Below are 20,447 nucleotides of genomic sequence, written 5' to 3'. Positions count from 1 at the left end.
AATAGTTGAAGTCCTTGTTCTGCAAAATTTTTGTATAATCAGATCTGATGTCGTTGTAAGCCAAACATTCCATGACAAAGTGTTGCTCTGTCTCCACTGTTCCCATATTGCAAAATAAACATGTTCTGTCTGCCCACTCTTCCTTTGGAACTTGCCATCTACCAGTTTCACATCGCAGCTGATGTGAACTAGTTCTAATTTGTGCCATCAACATTTTTGCTTTCCAGTTAATAGGTGCCCTTATATAGGCCTTTTCATCATGACTAGAAGTGGGATTAAATTCTTTAATGTAATAAGATTTTTTCCTCCCTATGTGTCTTGTCCACAGAATATTGCGAAATTTTTCATTGACAAACTTCTTTATTTCTTTAATGTTATCCGGGCAAGCTTGGATGTTGATATCCCATTTTTGCATCCATTTGTCATTTTGTTTCATCCATGTGCTTTTCCGCCTCACAAGTTTTTCCTCTATTACCAACTTGGGCCAACGATGTGTTTCTAGACCTTGGGTTTTCTTTAAATAGCTTAGCATTCGGGTCAATGCGACAGCTTCTAATGGAAAGGAACCCACCTCCACCAAAAGGATTTCATACGGAACTGTGGTCTTGACTTTAAGATTGCATGTGATAAAGTGTTTTTGAATTCTTTCTACTTGCCGCCATTTCTGTTTGGACATACTATCGCCCCACACTTCACATCCGTATAGAATAACCGGAGTGACCAGCAAACCAAACAGAGTTTTCATGGTCGTCCTGTTTGTCGTTATAAGGAACGGGGTTGTGAAGAGACTATTAGCCACAAAAACAAATGGGTGTTGATGGATGGGAGGATTGTGTTATTAGGAAGGTAAAATTTCGAGGCTAGTTGATATTGTTTTATGGGAGAGACTACTTTATGTGTTTTTGTTAATTATTAATAAAAAAATTATAGTTTTTCTCATGGATATCAATTAATTAAAAATTGAAAATACATGTACATGTACCAATAGTTGATTACAAGTGTATTAATAGTCTATTATTATTTTAGCTCTTTTGATTGATGATTGGTCCATTTGTATACTACTAGTACGATATTGTATAAAGATTTTTGAGACATTTAGCCATAAGTATTGGCATTTTGGAGTGAGTGACTATTGGTGCTTAACATAGTGGGGATTGGGTGAGCATTTTGAAATGACACTTTTGAACCACTTTGCACTCCATGGTCCCTATAGAGAGAACCGTGAATACCCAAAAGCTGAAACATTAGCTTTAAGCTCTTCACTCACCTGCAAAGGTTTACTAGAAAATTTGACGAAATTGGACTTACTATTTAGGAGATCTAAGCGTGTGAAGTTAGCCTAGACGACTATTGAGGTTTTTCCCCTACTCTAGAGGCTGAAATTTTCTAGCTAGGAGTGAGGGATTCAAAGTTTTGAGTTAAGAGCTAAGAATTGATGGGGGTAGGGATTTTATTTGCTTGGGTTTTATTTTGGTCTTATTGTTTATGATGTTGGAGTCTTAACTAATAAGACTTTCTCTAATAGACTTTAAAAATCTTTCAAATTCACTAAAATCAAAGATCTTAATTACTTAAAAGTAAAATTTTGATGTGTATAATTGATAACAAATCATGAATTTTTGCATGTAACTATCATGTCTTGCCCTTGAATCATTTTCTTTTTCTTGCTTATGTGGCGAATAGCCAAAATGCTGACTTGGTCAAAGATGGTTTAATCTTGTTTTATGATAAATGAAGGTTAACATCTTAGATTACACCAAAAATTAAATGATTTATATTGAGATGGAATACATGACTTGTTATGTTATGATGATGTTGCCATAAAATGTGTTGTTAAATGTCGTGATTTAATATCAATGTGATTACGCTAATGTATTTACTTCCTAATAATGATGTAATTAAGATGTGATATGTTGGATTATGATGGGTATTGACTCATTGTTGGTTGTGAGTGTCTGAGTGGATGCAGGAATTGTCACGACGAGAGTGTGGTTGAGGTAGAGAGGGCTAGCCTCTCAAAAGGGGATGCATCGAATGATCGTGTTGCCACACACACATCACATAGGATTTCATGTTGGTTTTTGTTACATTTATTAAAGTTAACCTTGAAAGTTCAAAGTGAAATTTAGATGTTGCATTTGATTTGTTTTTATGAAAAGACATATAGATAGATTATGATTATATTATGTCACTAATGGATGAGTTTTATTTTTGTTAGGATAAACCACGGACAGAAATAAAAACTACATGCAAATATAACCAATAACAGAAAATAATAGAACACACAGAAATGAACACAAGGCACCAAAATTTAACATGGTTCACCCAATCCCTGGGCTACGTCCACCAAATAGCAAGTCCGATCTTATTACAATCTAGTGATTACAACCTGATTACAATTCGTAATCCCTTACAGCTCAATACCGCCGCAAGAACCAATTTCGTATCACAACATTATGAAAAATACCCAACCCTAAGCCCTTTTATACAAGTATTAAACTGCTTTAGGGTTATAACATGTCGGCCATATGTCGGCCATAATATGTCGGCTACTGCCCCAAAAAAATCACTATTTATGAAGTATGTATAGTACTTTCCTGATCAGTCACCACAATCTAACAATCTCCCACTTGGGGACTGATTAGGCTCCACACTAAACAACAATCTCCCACTTGGAGACTGATCATGTAGCAATACCACTACCACATGGGGCTCCCACTGGATCAAACCATCCTGGACTCTACTGTTCTTTTATTCATGTTCAGTCTAAAAGACCAACTGAAGCTGAAGAGGAGTTCAGCTTCTCCCTTGTTACAACCTTTGTCAACATATCTGCTGGATTGTCATCGGTATGTATCTTCTCCAGCTTTAACTGTCCATCCTCCAAAACTGACCGAATGAAATGGTACCGCAACTGTATGTGTTTGGTCTTAGAATGCAGAGCTGAATTCTTAGCAAGATGAATGGCACTCTGACTATCTGTGAACAAATAATTATCCTTCTGAGGATGTCCCAATTCTTCCAAGAAGAACTGAAGCCATATCATCTCTTTGGCTGCCTCTGTAGCAGCAACATACTCTGCCTCTATAGTGGAGAGAGCATTAATCTTCTGTAACCTAGAAATCCAGCTCACGACTGCCCCACGAACAGTAAAGACATAACCTGTAGTACTCCGCCTGGTATCAATATCCCCAGCCAAATCTGAGTCAACATAGCCCTGTAAATCAGTAGTAGAGCCCCCAAAGTGTAAACACTTATTGGATGTTCCTCTCAAATATCTGAGAATCCACTTGACAACATTCCAGTGCTCAAATCCTGGATGACTCATATACCTGCTAACGACTCCTATTGCATGTGCAATATCTAGCCTAGTGCATACCATAGCATACATCAAACTTCCTACAGCTAAAGCATAGGGTACCTTGGACATCTTATCCTCCTCTTCCTGTGTCTTGGGACACATCTCCTTAGTTAATTTCAAATGACCAGGTAAAGGTGTGCTGACAGCTTTAGCATTCTCCATAGAGAAACGTTGCAACACCTTCTCAACATAATCAGCTTGAGATAGCGTCAATGTTCTGTTCTTCCTATCTCTGCAAATCTTCATACCAAGGATTTGTTTTGCTGCCCCCAAATCCTTCATAGCAAATGCATGTGCTAATTGGCGTTTCAGCCCCTTAATATGATCCATGTTAGACCCAACTACAAGCATATCATCAACATATAAACATAAAATAATGTAGCTATCATCATCCAACCTCTTAAAATAAACACAGTAATCTGAATGACACCTATTATATCCATGCTTATGCATAAAACTGTCAAATTTCAGATACCATTGCCGAGGTGCTTGCTTCAAGCCATATAAACTTTTCTTCAATTTGCACACTAAGTTCTCCTTACCTTTGACCTCAAAACCCTGTGGCTGAGCCATATATATTTCTTCATCCAAATCACCATGAAGAAAGGTTGTTTTAACATCCATCTGCTCTAAATGCAAATCTTCAGTAGCCACAATACTTAAAACAGTACGAATAGAAGTCATTTTAACAACAGGAGAAAATATCTCATCAAAATCAATTCCCTTTTTTTGTGCAAATCCTTTTACAACTAAACTGGCCTTAAATCTTTTCTTACCTCCTTCCTCTTCTTTCAACCTGTAAACCCATTTATTTTGTAAAGCCTTTTTACCTATAGGCAACTTGCACAAATCCCATGTCTTATTTTTCAGCAAAGAGTCCATTTCATCTTTCATTGCAGACTCCCACTGAATCTTAGTAACCACCTGCACAGCTTCATCATAACTTTCAGGTTCACCAGCATCAGTAAGTAAAATAGAATACAAAGAGGGAGAAAACCTTTGTGGAGGTCTAATTTGCCTTGTTGACCGTCTAACATTCACTGGTGTGTATGGTATTTGTTATTGCAGTTGTTGCACATCATGAGGAATGGCTGGAACATTAGCTTTTGGAGTATCATCCAGCACTACATAATCATCTTCTTTCTTCTCATGTTCCTGCAACAGATCTTTGTACAACACTTTCTCATTGAATATGACATCCCGACTTCTAATAATTTTAAGATTTTCAAAATCCCAAAGCCTGTAACCAAATTCATTAATGCCATATCCAACAAAGACACATTTCTTTGATTTTGCTTCTAACTTGGTTCTATTTTCAGAGTCTATATGAGCAAAAGCTTCACAACCGAAGGTCTTGAGAAAAGAATAACTCACCTTCTTACCAGTCCATGCTTCCTCTGGAATACCACAGCCCAAAGGAGTAGAGGGACCTCTATTAATCAAATATATTGCAGTATTGACAGCCTCCGCCCACATGTGTAAGGGCAACCCAGCATGCAACCTCATGCTCCTTGCACGCTCCATTATAGTCCTGTTCATCCGTTCAGCCACTCCATTTTCCTGTGGAGTCCTTGGAACAGTTTTTTGTCTACGAATACCATTAGTGGAGCAATAATCTTCAAATTCATGACTGCAATACTCACCACCATTATCAGATCTGAGACATTTTAATTTCTTACCAGTCTCATTTTCAACCAAGCATTTCCATTTCTTAAAAGTTTGAAATACATCAGATTTATGTCTAAGGAAATAAACCCATACTTTTCTAGTTGCATCATCAATAAATGTAACATAATAATGAGAGCCACCAAGGGAAGATACCTGGGCTGGTCCCCATACATCTGTATGCACAAGCTCTAATTTCTCCTTTTTGTTTTCCTTCCCTGTCTTTACAAAACTCACTCTCTTTTGTTTTCCATACACACAACTTTCACAGAAATCCATATTCACACATTTTAGACCTGGTAAAACTTTCCTTGAATGAAGTACTTTCATACCTTTCTCACTCATGTGCCCAAGTCTATTGTGCCACAACGTTGTATCAAAATCTACAGCAGCTATTTGTTCTCCCTGCTCAACTGCAGTAATTGTTCCTGAATATTCATTTTTCTTTGAAACAATCAAAGTAGAAGGAACAATATGACTTGTACAAAGATATAAGGTGCCTACTTTCACACCTTTTGCTACTACAAGGGAACCTTTTGAAACCTTCCAATTTTTATCATTAAAAGTAACTACACAACCCTCATCACCGAGTTGCCCTACTGAAATTAAATTTCTACTTAGTTTTGGAACATGTCTTACCTCATGTAGTAGCCAATGATTCCCATTCTGCAACTTAATCTTAATTTTTCCCTTTCCAACAATCTGACAGGGTTCATTATCCCCCAAATAAACAAGCCCAAAATCCCCTTGGACATAATCAATGAAATAACCTTTATGAGGTGTAGCATGAAATGAAAGCACCAGAATCTAAAACCCATGAATCATCAACACTCTCTAAAGACAGAAGCAAAGCATCCTCTTCGGATTTGTTACTTACCACATTTGCCTCCTTCTCTCCATCTGATTTATCTCCTTCATTTTTCTTTCGATTCCAACAATCTTTCTTTTTGTGCCCTGGTTTCCCACAGTACCAGTAATCATTTGGCCCTCTCGATTGAGACTCCCCTTTGACTTTCCTCTTGATTTCCCACGATTTCTAGAGTTACTTCCTCTTTCAGTCGTTCTGCCCCTGCTTTGTGCATTTAAAGCACTTCCTGATGTAGATCCACCTGAGGATTTTCTACGAGTTTCCTCACTTAAAATAACACCGATCACATCATCATATTTTAGGGTACTAGATCCAGGAACATAATTACTCACCGCCATTACCAAGCCATTCCAGCTTTCAGGCAAAGAACACAAAATCAAGAGAGCCCTAATTTCTTCATCAAAATTGATACCCACAGAAGATAATTGACTAGTAATAGTATTAAACTCATTTAAATGATCTGCAACAGATCCACCTTCTGCCATTTTCATATTAAATAAACGCTTCATGAGAAATACCTTATTTGAAGCGGAGGGCTTTTCATACAGTGTCGCTAGGGTTTTCATCAAATCTTCTATCGTCTTTGCTTTTGTAATATTAAATGCCACCGATGGTGCCAAGCATAACCGAATGCTTCCAAGTGCCTTTCTGTCCAAAAGATCCTATTCAGCCTCTAACATAGTTCCTTGATTCTTGGCTTTTCCTTCCAACGGCTTCCATAAATCCTTCTGATATAAATAGTCTTCCATTTGCATCTTCCATAACTGGAAGTTCTGCCCATTAAACCTGTCAACCCTCAACTTACCCTCATCTGCCATCGCTCCCACTCAACTGTGAGACTCCCACTTAACCGTGAGACTTTCCTGCAGAGGATAACTGAAAGACAACCTTGCTCTGATACCACTTGTTAGGATAAACCATGGATAGAAATAAAAACTACATGCAAATATAACCAATAACAGAAAATAATAGAACACACAGAAATGAACACAAGGCACCAAGATTTAATGTGGTTCACCCAATCCCTGGGCTACGTCCACCAAACAGCAAGTCCGATCTTATTACAATCCGTAATCCCTTACAGCTCAATACCGCCGCAAGAACCAATTTTGTATCACAACATTATGAAAAATACCCAACCCTAAGCCCTTTTATACAAGTATTAAACCGATTTAGGGTTATAACATGTCGGCCATATGTCGGCCATAATATGTCGGCTACCATGTCGGCTACTGCCCAAAAAAAATAACTATTTATGAAGTATGTACAGTACTTTCCTGATCAGTCACCACAATCTAACAATTTTTTTATGATATATAAATAAAATTTCCACTTTGATTGTTTAATGGGAACTTAGAACTAAATTTCAATATATATACATGTACCAAAAAATATTTAAAATGTTTTATTTTTAACCTCCAAAAGCTAATGGAGAAGGCCATCACACAAGGGAATTAGGTCAGTTAGGTTTTGGGGATCTTGTTAAAAAGAATGGGAGTTGGGCATGAAAAAGATCATTGGTGGCTGGAGATAGGAAGAGCTAAATCAAGCGTGAAGTATTCTCAGGTTCTCTTTTTCTGAAAAAAAATTCTTTTGAATTCGATTCTTACTATTTGGAAAGTAATATTGTTGTTTAGAATATAGCTTTTGAATTCGAATTTTGCTACTAGAATATAAATTTTGAATTTTGCTACTAGAATGTAACTCTCAATTCGAATCTTTTAAGTTGTGCATCTATCTTCTACCCTAGGCATTGGAATTGAAATTGTATCACCTCTATAAATCTAGTAAATACATTATATCTATGTAGTTACATCTTAGTCTTTCCAACTACTAGAATGCTTAGAATCTGTCAAGGTCATGTGAATTAAGGAGGAAAATGGCAATTATTGATAGTTGAACTTGAAGACATTTCAATAATGCAACTTGTTCAAACATTTTACGCTATTGTTTATTGGAGCTCATATGGGGTTATGTGTTCTTCTCCTCCAACTAAAACCCTACTCAGTCATAGGTTGCCAACCTGGGAAATACTTTAAATGACATGGGGTTCCTGAAACAAAACTCTGCCCAGTCTAATCTAGTTTATTTGGCAGTTTGATTCTCTATCTTATAATGAAGTCATCGGTTTTTTTTTTGCTGTCTTGTGATCCTGTAATGGCTACCGAATGGTATTCAATGATTCTCTTCATACGACTAGAGTGTTGTGTCTTTTTGTTTTTTTTGGGTGGCTTTTTTTCGTCTTTTCATATATCACAAGAAAAGAACAAATAGTTCAATGTTTTGATAATCTTGTGTTGATAGTTTTCTATGTGCTTGTTGAGAGTGGTATATTCTTTTTGGTGCTGCAATTACTTCTACAAAGAATAAATTTCAGTATCTTCTGTGAGGATGAGAGTGATTCATGTATAGTTTTTGAGATTAGAGTTATATCCATACTGTTCATGTTCATTGTTTTGACTATGATTAATAAGAACCGAGTTTTATTAGCAAACTCATCACATTTTGGGTTTAAGTCTAAGAAGATAACCATGTGTATTGAAAAGCATTCTTAGTTGGTTACTTTAATTTTTTATTACTAATATCATAATATGTTGAAATCACATAGATATTTTATTTGTTTTGGTATTTCCTTCTGTTTAAATGCATATGGACATTGGACCTTGGGTGTCATTTCACTCCTTGACCAACCTGTGAAGTCACAACTAGAAAATTATAGAGTGACATAGGTGGGTGTGTGTGCATTCCTGATAGAAAAAGACTATCTAAGTTAACTATTATTTTTCCAGTACCTAACTCTTCTAATAGTACAGGTTTCTTAGATCATAGCAGATATTATTAACAAAGATTCATTTTATCCTTTCGTGCTAAAAAGAATAATCATATGAGTGTTATACAATTGCAATAGTTTAATCACTACAAGACCTAAACTGAAATTTTGTGATAAAAACAAATTCTCAATTAGAAATGAAGATGTTGCTAAGTTTTTAGCTCATCATCTATAAATAAAATACAATCAGCATTAGTTTTAAACATCTTGTTATAATTCAGCATGTAGACATGTATTTTCTTTCATGGCTGGGGGTAATGTAGCAATAATGGAAAAGATAGAATGGATACTTCATGTTTAGTTTTTTCTATATGCCAGTTCTATAGAACGGATACATATTGTTCTCATTTCTTCTACCATTAAATCTGGCTCTGTAAGTGCTTGGCCAAGCGACTTGTTTTTCTGCATTTAATTATGTGGTCCAGATAATGCATATGTGCGTGTGACAATGCTTATTTGTTTTTACTACATATGTGTAGATGTGTAGTGTTATTTTCATTCCCTGCTACATTCTGTGATTAGGCTACTAGGCACATGGTTGCATGTAGTATGTTTCACATCTACATCTGATCCATCTGATCCATCTTGTCTGGGAAGCTAGGCTTCTTGTGCCAGGATTGGGGCATTCTTCATGTTAGGAAGAATCCCAGGGGAGTAATCACTCTATGGTTGGCGAGGTAAAAGTGCTTGGGCCACACTCCTGTCTCAGATAGTAGATGGATGATGTCCTACGACTTTGGAGACAAGTTACACTGAAGGTCATGACAGGAATGGATAACTTAGCTTTTATTGTACTTTCATCCTTGAGATGAGTTGTTCTATGTAATTGTATATAAGAGCAATGCAAATTCTGGAAACTGATGTAAATATATTTCATTATAGCTAATGTATATTTGGACCAGCAACTTGGTCTTAAGTGTTAATTAGTTCTCCAACATAATTTGTGATGTGTTAATGTGATTAATCATCATCATCATGATGTAATTCTGAATATTCTACAAATGTGAAATTGTAGATCAACACCTTTATGTTACATTGAAAATTGTTGATAAAACTATTTGTTATAGTAAGTAATTAATAGATAATGAGTCTTGACTTTTCCACATTGGTTATGATTTGTTCTTTTCCGTTCTTTCTACAATTTGTTGATGTGGCAAATTTTTAAGTAGGACATGGTTCTTATGGTAACTTATTTATAATTTGAATTGAAAATTTGGTGCACATACAACTATTTAATTTGAAGAATTTATTTTTAGAATTACTTTAGAATTAATAGAGACTCTTTGTTTGTAATAAAGTTAAAATTATTGTAATGATTATTCAGCACATTAGGTTAATTAATACATATAGTAAGAGAGTAAATAGTTAATGAACATAAAAGAGTTGTGATTAATAAATTTGTAATAAATATTTAGAAATGTAAATAAGAGGATTAGATATATTTTATTTTAGAATAGATGATGGAAAAATGATGTAGATGTAAAGCTTGATTAACTTGTCTATGTCCAAAATGAGTATCATTGATGTATTGGATAACTTACAACCTTGGAATACTTCTAAGCTTCAATCATGAGTGGCATAGGGTCAATCCACGTCAATATAAAATTGAATTCATGCACAAGATTGAATTGTGTCATGTAGAAATGGTTTGACAAAAAATTCTTCTAAACATCTACTCATCTTCATTTTCTTGATATTTCAATTTTCAAGGTGGTGTCTAAGGACATCATTGGAGAGAGTTTTTACTCAATTATTAGGTGATTGTTTTCTCCTAGGCTACCCTTCTTCACACAAATGATTAATAACAATGAGAAATATTGAAGACATCATCCACTAATGTGCAGATGCCTTAAAAGTGAATGTCTTTTTGGGGCCTTTAGAGAATCAAAATATGCTCTAGATAGTTTTCTTTAGTCCTAAAATTTGGCATGTGGATTAATAACACAATTAATATCCTTAGATACCAAAATATAGCAATGTGTACCAAGTTGGGTCATACTAAGTAGTAGAAAAGGGACAAAAACTTTAGAATTTTAATTTGAGGCCTATTCTTGTGTACTACAAGTTTGATCTTGATTAAAGTAGAGATGAGTCGTATGAAATTGCAATGTCATAAAATGTATCTACATACATTTACATGTTTCCTAGCCCTAACTCTAGTGCTCTTTATTTCATTCCCTTTGATTTGACTAATCTCATTCATCATAGAGCCTAATTTTATGTGCATGGAATTATTTTGGCCTCTCAAGCCTCTATTTCAAACCTCCAATACTAGAATAGGGTGCTAGTCCTGGTGGACTATGGTGTTAGGCGCCAATACACTCCCTCTAGACCATGATATTAAGTGTGAGTGTATGGCCAAAAAGAGCACAAAAATTTAAATATTTCACTCATTAGATTCTAGTGAGCAATAAAATGTTATCCATGTCAACCTATTTTGGGGTTCTTACTTGCTTATCTAAAACTGAATATAAAATGATGCCTCCCCTCCTCATTTGAACATCATCTCATATAAAACATTCACAATTCAACTTCTCTTGAGCAAGAATTTTAGTCATTTCTAAGGAACTCAAGAAGGAGAACTAAGCATTGAATGTGGAAATCCATGAAGTAGAATAGGGTACTAGTCCCAACGGACTATGGTGTTAGGCACCAAAATCCCCTTAGAACATGATATGAAGTGAAAGTGTCTAGCCAAAAGGGTACAAATTTAAATATTTCAATGGTTGGGTTCTAGTGAGTGATGAGGCTATGAAATAGTATAGTTTTATGGGTTTAATGGTTATTTTAAGGGTCTTTTCCTTTTAATTTCAAAGATTTTTTTTAATTATTACTTTGTATAAACCTATAATTACTAGGCTTCATTATGGTTTTGAGGAAATCATATGATTTCATAAATATAATTCTATAGTTAGAACTTATATGTGACAAATGGGATCATGTGTGTATACTTTAGATAGAATACTTTCCTCCTCCAAATCCTAATGGGGTAGGTTCCTATAGCCATATGTCATGAGAAATGATTAGTTTATATGTGCATTCAATGATTTCTATAAGTTATTAAGGTGGATATATGTTTCGATATTTGGCATGTATACTAATCTCTTGCAGGACCAAGCTAAATAGGAGCACAATCATGAGAAGTAATGACAAGTTCATGTGGTCACCCTATGCCAACAATTTAGCTAGATATTAGTTCAATGCAACTATCAACTACTCACCTGCAAATCCAGAGTTATGGCACACTGCATTTGATGAAAACATGTTCAAATAAGAAGAATGTGTTCTACGTTGATGTATTTTATTAATGATGTTGTTGAATACTCATTTGTTGAAGAATCCAGGATTTAGGCAAGTTGATTTTCTTTAGATTCTATAAATACATTGTTGATTGGAGCCTCTAGGGTTAGTTCAGAAGTGATTATAAATCATAATAGCATTCAATACATAGTCTTTCATTTTTAGTTTGTACTATTGAAGGTTCAATATCAACAAAAATGATAGTGTTACCTTTTAACACTTTATCTTGAGTTTATAAACATTGGCTCATCTAAGGGGGGGCACTTGGTGAGTGAATCAAGTTAATAGTAGTTGTAGACACCTAAATCTGATTGCACAAATAGGTAATCGAATTTAGTCATCTCCTAGGACATTATTGATTAAATATTTATTATTTAATTAATTAATCGTCATCCCCTAGTTAATTAATTAATTTAATTAACTATAGTCCAATTGATAAAATTAAATGATAACCCAAAATCAATTTATCAATTAAATCCCTATTCCTCTATTAAATTAAATGAATTCTCAAATCTATTTAATTTGATCCCATATCCCCATTTTATTAAATAAATCATTTAATAAAATATCTAAACCCCTAAAACATCCCTAAAGCCTACCTTTATCCCTAATCCAACCCATTCACCCATACTAACCTCATTTAGGCACCTAACTAACCCATGCCATCAAAGCTAAGCTAATTGCCCACTAACCTCCTTCCTAAGCTAATCCTAATCCCCCTCCTAAACATGTGCACAACTTTAAGCAAGGGTTAAGACTTGCTAACCCAAACCAAAGTCAACAAGTCTCCTTTATGGCTCTTACATCCCCCTTTATGACTCTTACACCCCTCTTACATACTCAACCTCCCTCTTTACTCCCTTGACCAACCCTTATCCTATCCTCTCACACTCATCCTCCTTGTGACATGTGTCACCTTCTAATTGGCTCCAAACAAGCACAATCCATATGCTCCCCTTTTGAATGCATCTTAATTCTCTCACACCATTCTTCCATCCTTGTATCCTGACTATCCATCTTTCTACCCCTTGGCATATAAATGAATCCCTCTCCCTTCACCAATATAGTCCATTTTTCATGCAAAGTTATAATGCTATTTTGAGAGCCTAAAAACTACCAAAATACCATCATAATGCTGAAACCCCTCCATACCCCCATTATTGAAACACTCATCCATACACACACTTGGTGATAATCACCCATCCACTTGAAGCTTGAGCACATCATGAGCACACATCTCCATCCATCAGGGACATATCCACTACATCACAGGTTATACCATAAGGAGCCTACCATTCTTGGTTTGCTTCCTTTTGTGGTGATAACCCCATCATATCATAAGTGTTAACTGCTTTAGCATTGTTAATACTCTCTTTATTAGATTAGTATTTATTTTACACTACTAGATTAGGTGATACATTTTTGGCACACCAGTGGGACCCTACATTCGGGTCACTATAATCATGTTTTTATTTTCTATATGTTAGACTAACCAAAATTGATATTTTTTGCTTTTGTATGTGTGTAGATGGTTTGCTAATACTTTTGCAGGTACATAGGTCTCTCATTGAAAATTGCGCTCCTAGCCATATAATCGATTTTTACTTTAAAACACTTCCAAACCCAATTTGTTCATGATCCCACCACCCTGGGAATGCGAGCCCTCAACCATGGGATTGCAACCATAAACCAATGGAAACACGAACTTGCAAAGGTGGGATCATTGTTTGTCTAACCACAATCAACCATGTGTCATTAATCGCATCCTTTGCATCCCTACTAACCCTATTCCTATGAGAACATCATTTTTCACTAGCTAGATTGCTAGAAAAGACTAGCAGGAATGCTTTACCTAGTTAGTCAACACTTGAAAAACCAGTTTCTCCCTCCTTAAGTGAACTTGCTGACCCATTTGTCTATGAGAACACTCTCCCAAAATCCCACGAGATTTCTCTACAACATTTTAACCCATGGCCTTTTAAAAAAAATTTAACCAGTTCTCTATACTACAATCTTGCTACCTCTCACCTACATTCTTGCATCACATGATCGCTATCCTAAACCTGCAAGATCACTATCCTTAACCTACAGGATCGCTGTACTAAACCTGTGGGATTGTTGTCTCAAAAAAAGAGAAGTATAAATCAAATTTTGACTTTTGGTGGTTATGTAGGATAGGAGTAATTCTAAGCATTTTTACACCTATAAAAATGAAAAAGAAAAGTTATTTTTTTTTCCATAGTTAATCTTTGATTTTGGGGATTTTTAGGTGGCTAATCAAATTGATTTTTTGTAGAATTGTAGGTTGGAGCATCTTAAAAACCTAACCATGTTTTTTGCAGGTTTTTCTTAGAATGAACTTTCATGTTTAAACATATCTCTCATTGAATGAATGTCACTCAAATCAATCTTGAATGCCATGGACTAAAATCAAGTTTTTTATTGGAATGAATGATTAAAACAACAAACTCAATCTTGAATGCCAACAATCAAATAATCATTGCTATACCTCACACTTTGAATTTGGGCATAAAACACTTTAACTTACTCTTGAATGCCTAAAAATCAATGAACATTACAAATTAACATACTTCAACTTTGGGTTTTAAAAAGAATTCATTCAATCTTGAATGCTCTAAAAAGTAAAACATTCTTATCCTTTTCAAAGCTTTCACACTCGAATTTACTTATGTTGGCGAACTCTCGATTTCCATTATGCTGATGACGTTATCAAGTTGGAATGAACATTGTATGCCATAATCACGAGTGTCTTCAATCATAGCTTACAAAATCTAAATAATCATTTGGAAAAGAACAAGTGTTTTTTCAACCCAAGATCACTTATGTGGTCTTGTTTTACACTTTTTAGGAGGCCTACTTGGGGATTTCATCACCCCTTGGGATAACCTCAACTCTAGCATTCTGGTGGAGTATAAATATTGGGAGGTGAATCAAGAGACACCTCTCTTGGAAGCATAATTTTGTCACTCTTGGCTAAGCCCCAAAGAACTTTATACCTTTGGGAAGTGAAAGTGGAGATTTGGGTTACCGTCTCCTCCCGCCTGTGTAGCATTATTTTCTTTCATCTATAGATTTGGGCCTCACGTATCTTGTGTATATTGAGGACACCCCTAGCTCAACTTGTATATCCTAGCAACAACCTTATAGAGTTATTGATGTATTTGATGTGCTTGCGTGTTCAAAACCCTCCCCATGTTTCAAAAAATACCAAATCTTTTTGCTAAAGAGATCACTTGTCTATCCTTTGAAACGGTTGTTAGCAAGTCCATTCACAACAACCCAACCATTGGTCAACCATTCAACCCAAATGAAAGGCATACTTAGCATAGTCACTGCCTCATTCGAGATTCATCCAAGCTTCCAAGCTTTCCTCTAGTACCATCAATCCTAAGGTCTTCCATAAAGTCTTCCTTTTCTCTCCATGTATTAACTAGTAACATTTCATCCCTACCCAACTCATCATCAAAAAATGATGTCAAAATCCTATTATGATGAGTTTGGTCATCCCACCTTTTCTCCCACTTCATCTTATTCTAATGATGATGAAGATCTTGTTGACTATGATGGGTATATTGAAAGCCTTAGAGATATTGCTCCCAACATCCTCCAAAATCCAATAATTCCTCTATGCATACCCACTAGTACTCCTTACCATGCCTTTGAAAAGAGAAATTCATTATTATACATCAGTCATATATCCATCTTCCTCCACCTTCCTTTCTCAATCTCCACCATTTCAGAACAATTCTAGTAGCTACATCCCTACTCCAAACCCACCATCCTAATATCCTCCAAAGCACTTTCCAAATCCTCCAACCAATCCTATTTATACAATGCATCACTCTACTCCCCTTACTCTTCCCAGTCCAACATACTCATCTCCAAGGAATTATACAAGGAAACCCAAATAAAATCCATCTCCCACCCCCATCACTCCTCTTACATTGTTCTATCACTATTATCCCTATCTCATCCACCCCACTTATCAGACTCGTTCCATCTCCTACCCCCCACCCATCGAATCCCTCCAAATCCCATCTACATCTCATCCTCCTAGCATTACCCAAATCCCATGTAATAAACCTATTGAGTCCATCCCCCATCAACCCATCCCCATTGTAGAACCTCCTACCCATCCATCTACCTCACTTGAAGAAACCATCCATACTTCTCCTATCATACCATCCACTCCTATCCATTCCTATCAAGCTCTTGCCCAAAAGCATGTTGAAATATCCCATGAACAAATGAAGATCCCACCCTCCCACTTATTCCCCTACATGATCCACTTCTACCATCCCCTCCATATCTAAATCCTACCATCTTACCTACTCCATCTCAAGATCCATTTCCATCAACACATCTAGATCAAGATCCTATCCTTCCATCCCCTCTGCTTCATGACCATACATCTCCCATAATCTATGATGATAGATCCATAGAAGAAGAACTATCCATTGTATCCAAAGCTTCAACTCCTTCAACTATTAATGGACTTACATCTTGTGTTCCAAATAATGAACATCATATTGAAGAAAGAAATAAAAGCTTATCTCTAGATGTTGGTATCCCCTTTATCCCTACATGGTCACAAGTCCTTCCATCTCCACCCCAAAGTTCCCATACATCTTATTCCACATCTATTTTGGGTCCTTATCCTACTACTTATTTCCAACCCTCCATTTTGGGTCCATATATCCCTTATCTAAATCCCTCACCCCTCACCCTTTCCATCCATTTTGGGTCCTTATATACCTAATATGAATCCTTTATCTCCTCCATCTATTTTGGGACCTACCACTTCCCTATTTCCATCTATTTTAGCCCCATATCCTTCATTCCCTCCATCCATTTTGGGAAATTATACGCATCTATATCCTACATTCCATCCCTTCAAATCTACAAGCTAGATCATCAAAGGAACTCATCCTTGAATCCTTTCTAACCTTCAAACTCTATCACTCCATCCATAATCCCTCCATCTCCCCCATGCTCTTCTTCCCATACCATGACTAATAAAAACATTTTGGATGCCAAAACAAAAAAGCATAAATCCACAAATCCACAAAAATCCAAGTTTCGACATGTCCCTTGTAAAATACATGTTCTTAGATGAAAAAATCAAACATCATGTGGATACCCAAGAGAATGCTCATAAAAGAATTGCATCTGAAAGAAAAATCTCAATTGGCCTCCATTCATGCTACTCAAAAAGCCTCATCCATTCATACTCTATCCAAATCTCCATATATACATCCTCCATGCCCCCAATCCACTTTTGGTCCCTATGCTGCTTATCCTAGATTTACAATCCTCCATCTTCCAACTTTACTGTTAGTCCTTATATTTCTCTTCCTCCATTTTCTCCTTAACATCTGTCAACACCATCTTTCTTGCTACTTCATCACTTCTCAAGGTGCATTTTCATATTCCTCATCTATTTACCCACAAGTCTTATATCTTCCCATCCCTTATCTGCCAACTCCCACCCATCATTCCACTCCTTTAATCTAATCTTTTTCTCCCCATCCTACCAACATCTATGAGTAAAAGAAAAATTACAAAAAATTAAAAACATCAAAAAAAAAATCAACTGCTGAAAACTTGGCAATTCAAGTGCCATGGACAAGTACCATGATGAGAACTTAGCAAACAAGCATCATGTGTAATCCCTCCATCCAAATTCTCTACACACTTGGGTGCATGTTCCATCACCCAACATACCCATCTCGTCTCACCATACCAATCACATCTTATCTATTTCACCTATCATCCTCCTTTGGATCTTGATACAAATAAAGTCCATCACTAGATACATGCTTTTGGTCATCCTTTTGACATCCATTCCTAATCAAAGTTTGTATCAATGTATCCTTTATCCACCCACCCTTTCTTCCATATAATTCCTCCACCTCCTCTTTTTCAAAACCTCATTCACCAAACATTATTATCCCCTATCTTCCCTGCCCATTCACCTTTCCTATCCTTGCTTCCCTCTACCTCATTATCCTCTTATCCTCCAACCCTCTATCCTATCACACCCCTCATAAAAAATACTCCTTTTCATTTCCATCTATCTCTCTCATCCTCTTGTTGACCAATCTTCCATCCTATCCCACCCCTTCTAAAACCTCCTCACATATAACATATAACTGGGGGCACTATATTCCTTGGAGACTATGTCATGTCCATCTTTCCATCCCCTCATTCTAGCCCTATTTTCATCTTGTCATCCCCAGAACCATTCATCTCCCAATCCTTATCTTTTCACATTCCTCTAACCAACCTTCTACTAGTCATACCCTTTTCTTCTCTCCTTGCACTTTCCACTATCTATTCCTCTTTCCATCACCTAGTACATCTCTTGTCATTGGTATCTAGGTCTAGGCTATCCCCATACCCCCCAATGTCATCCATTCATATCCTAATGCTCCTAGAAATCTACCATCCACTACACCATCCCATTGCACATCTTTCAACTCACCCAATCACCTTCTTAATCTTCTACCCAGCCTTGTTGCAAGCCTTGGTTACACTCCAATCATCATCATTGGGATCCATCCTTCTCACTCCTTGTTGTCAGGTATATCATTCCCTTATTCACATCACCATATCCACCCTCAATCCACTATCTTCTCATCCCAAGCTTTTCATCCCCTCTATCTCCTCATCCCAAGCTTTTTCATTCCTTTTATCTCCCCATCCTGAGCTTTTTACTCCCATTATCTCCCCCTCTTGAGCTTTTTCCACTATCGCCTCATCCTGATCTTTTTACTCCCTCTATCTTAAGCTTTTCACAAACTATCTTCTCATCTTGAGCTTTTCCTCCACTTTATCTCCTCATCCTGAGGTTTTCCTCTAGCTCCTTACCCCACACTTTTCCTTTATCTTCTCATCTCAAGCTTTTTATCTGCTAATCTTCTCATCCCAAATCTTTCATCCACTATCTCTTCATCTTTATCTTCCTTGCCGCTATCCTATCATGCTAAGCTTTTGTCTGGTAATCCCTTATAAATGCTTTGATCTATCAATTGTATATTCCTTACATGTTAGTCCTTAACTTGGTACCACTTTCTATCTCTCATCTCCTCATGTTATTTAGTGCTTGATAGCAAATTGCAATTATCTTGGTTAGATGCTTTAACAAATCCTCGTACGAGATCCCTTGTCATCAACATGTTGTCCTAAAATTTTTTGATTGCCCAACTCATCCTAGTCCTTGATATTACCAATAGATCCTTGTAGGATACATCCTTCCTCTCATATGATCTTCGTCCATTAGTATCCAGTTCTATCGATCTCTTTGGCAAAAGGTTACTTTTTGATGGATTCACATTTTCTTTCGATTTATTTTCTTTTAAGGATTTCCCATTTGGTTCTTAAAGTATCTCTTCCAAGTGATTTGGGTTGTTCCTTCCTTAGGGTCGCCATGATATTTTATATCATGGTGTGCTATGAATGGGGCAATTCGGGAGCAAGGTCTTGATCAGGTCTTTTTCATCTTCTTTTTTGCTTGTGAGTTAGTCAGATATGACCCTTGCATATTAAAAACATGTGATCACTTGTGGTTGCATGGTGCACTTAGGAAATATCATTTACTTGTGGGTTACCTAGTATCATTTCCACTCTAACTCTTCTCGGAGTCATGTGTGATGCTAGGGAAATCCTTGCATGTTTGTTTTACGTCAGTCCTATGTAATATTGATGAAAAGGTCTTGATGTTCATAGTAACCTTGATATACCCAATATTCCTATATCAAAATAAGTGCTCAACTATATGGTGGTGCTCCCCTTCAGAACATCCCCATACTCAAGCTTCAATGAATTACTTCACACCCCCATCCTATTGAAACATCCCATCCTATCTAAGCATCCCATCCTATCAACACATCCCATCCTACCAACACATCCCGTCCTATCCAAACATCCCATCTCATCAACACATCCCATCCTATATAAGCATCCCATCCTATCAAAACATCCCATCTCATCAACACATACCATCCTATCCAAGCATCCCATCCTATAAAAACATCACGTCTTATCCAAGCATTCCATCCAATCAATCCTGACATCATGATTCAACCAATCTATCAATCATAATCATAGCTCCTACATCCATCATAATCATAGCTCCTAAATCAATCTTTATCATAGCTCTTGCATTAATCATAATCTTAGTCATCAACAATCATAATCCTAAAATCATAATCTCCCCAACCTCCCATCTTCCAAATCACTTCCCTGGGCTCAATTTCAAACAACCAATCACCCTCCCCCCTCTACCTATCACTAGTGTTCTTAACCATCACTTATCCTTGTGCACATGGTTTTCCTTTGTATTATTCTCCCATAGTGAGAGTATGAGCTTCCTTAAATCCCCTCGCTTGGTCACTCTTAGT

The sequence above is a fragment of the Cupressus sempervirens genome, chromosome 6, assembly GCF_028749045.1.
Source record: "Cupressus sempervirens isolate cs-2001-9-10 chromosome 6, ASM2874904v1, whole genome shotgun sequence".
NCBI classification, from domain to species: Eukaryota; Viridiplantae; Streptophyta; class Pinopsida; order Cupressales; family Cupressaceae; genus Cupressus; species Cupressus sempervirens.
The sequence above is the reverse complement of the archived record's forward strand: the minus strand, read 5'-3'. Positions refer to the sequence as shown.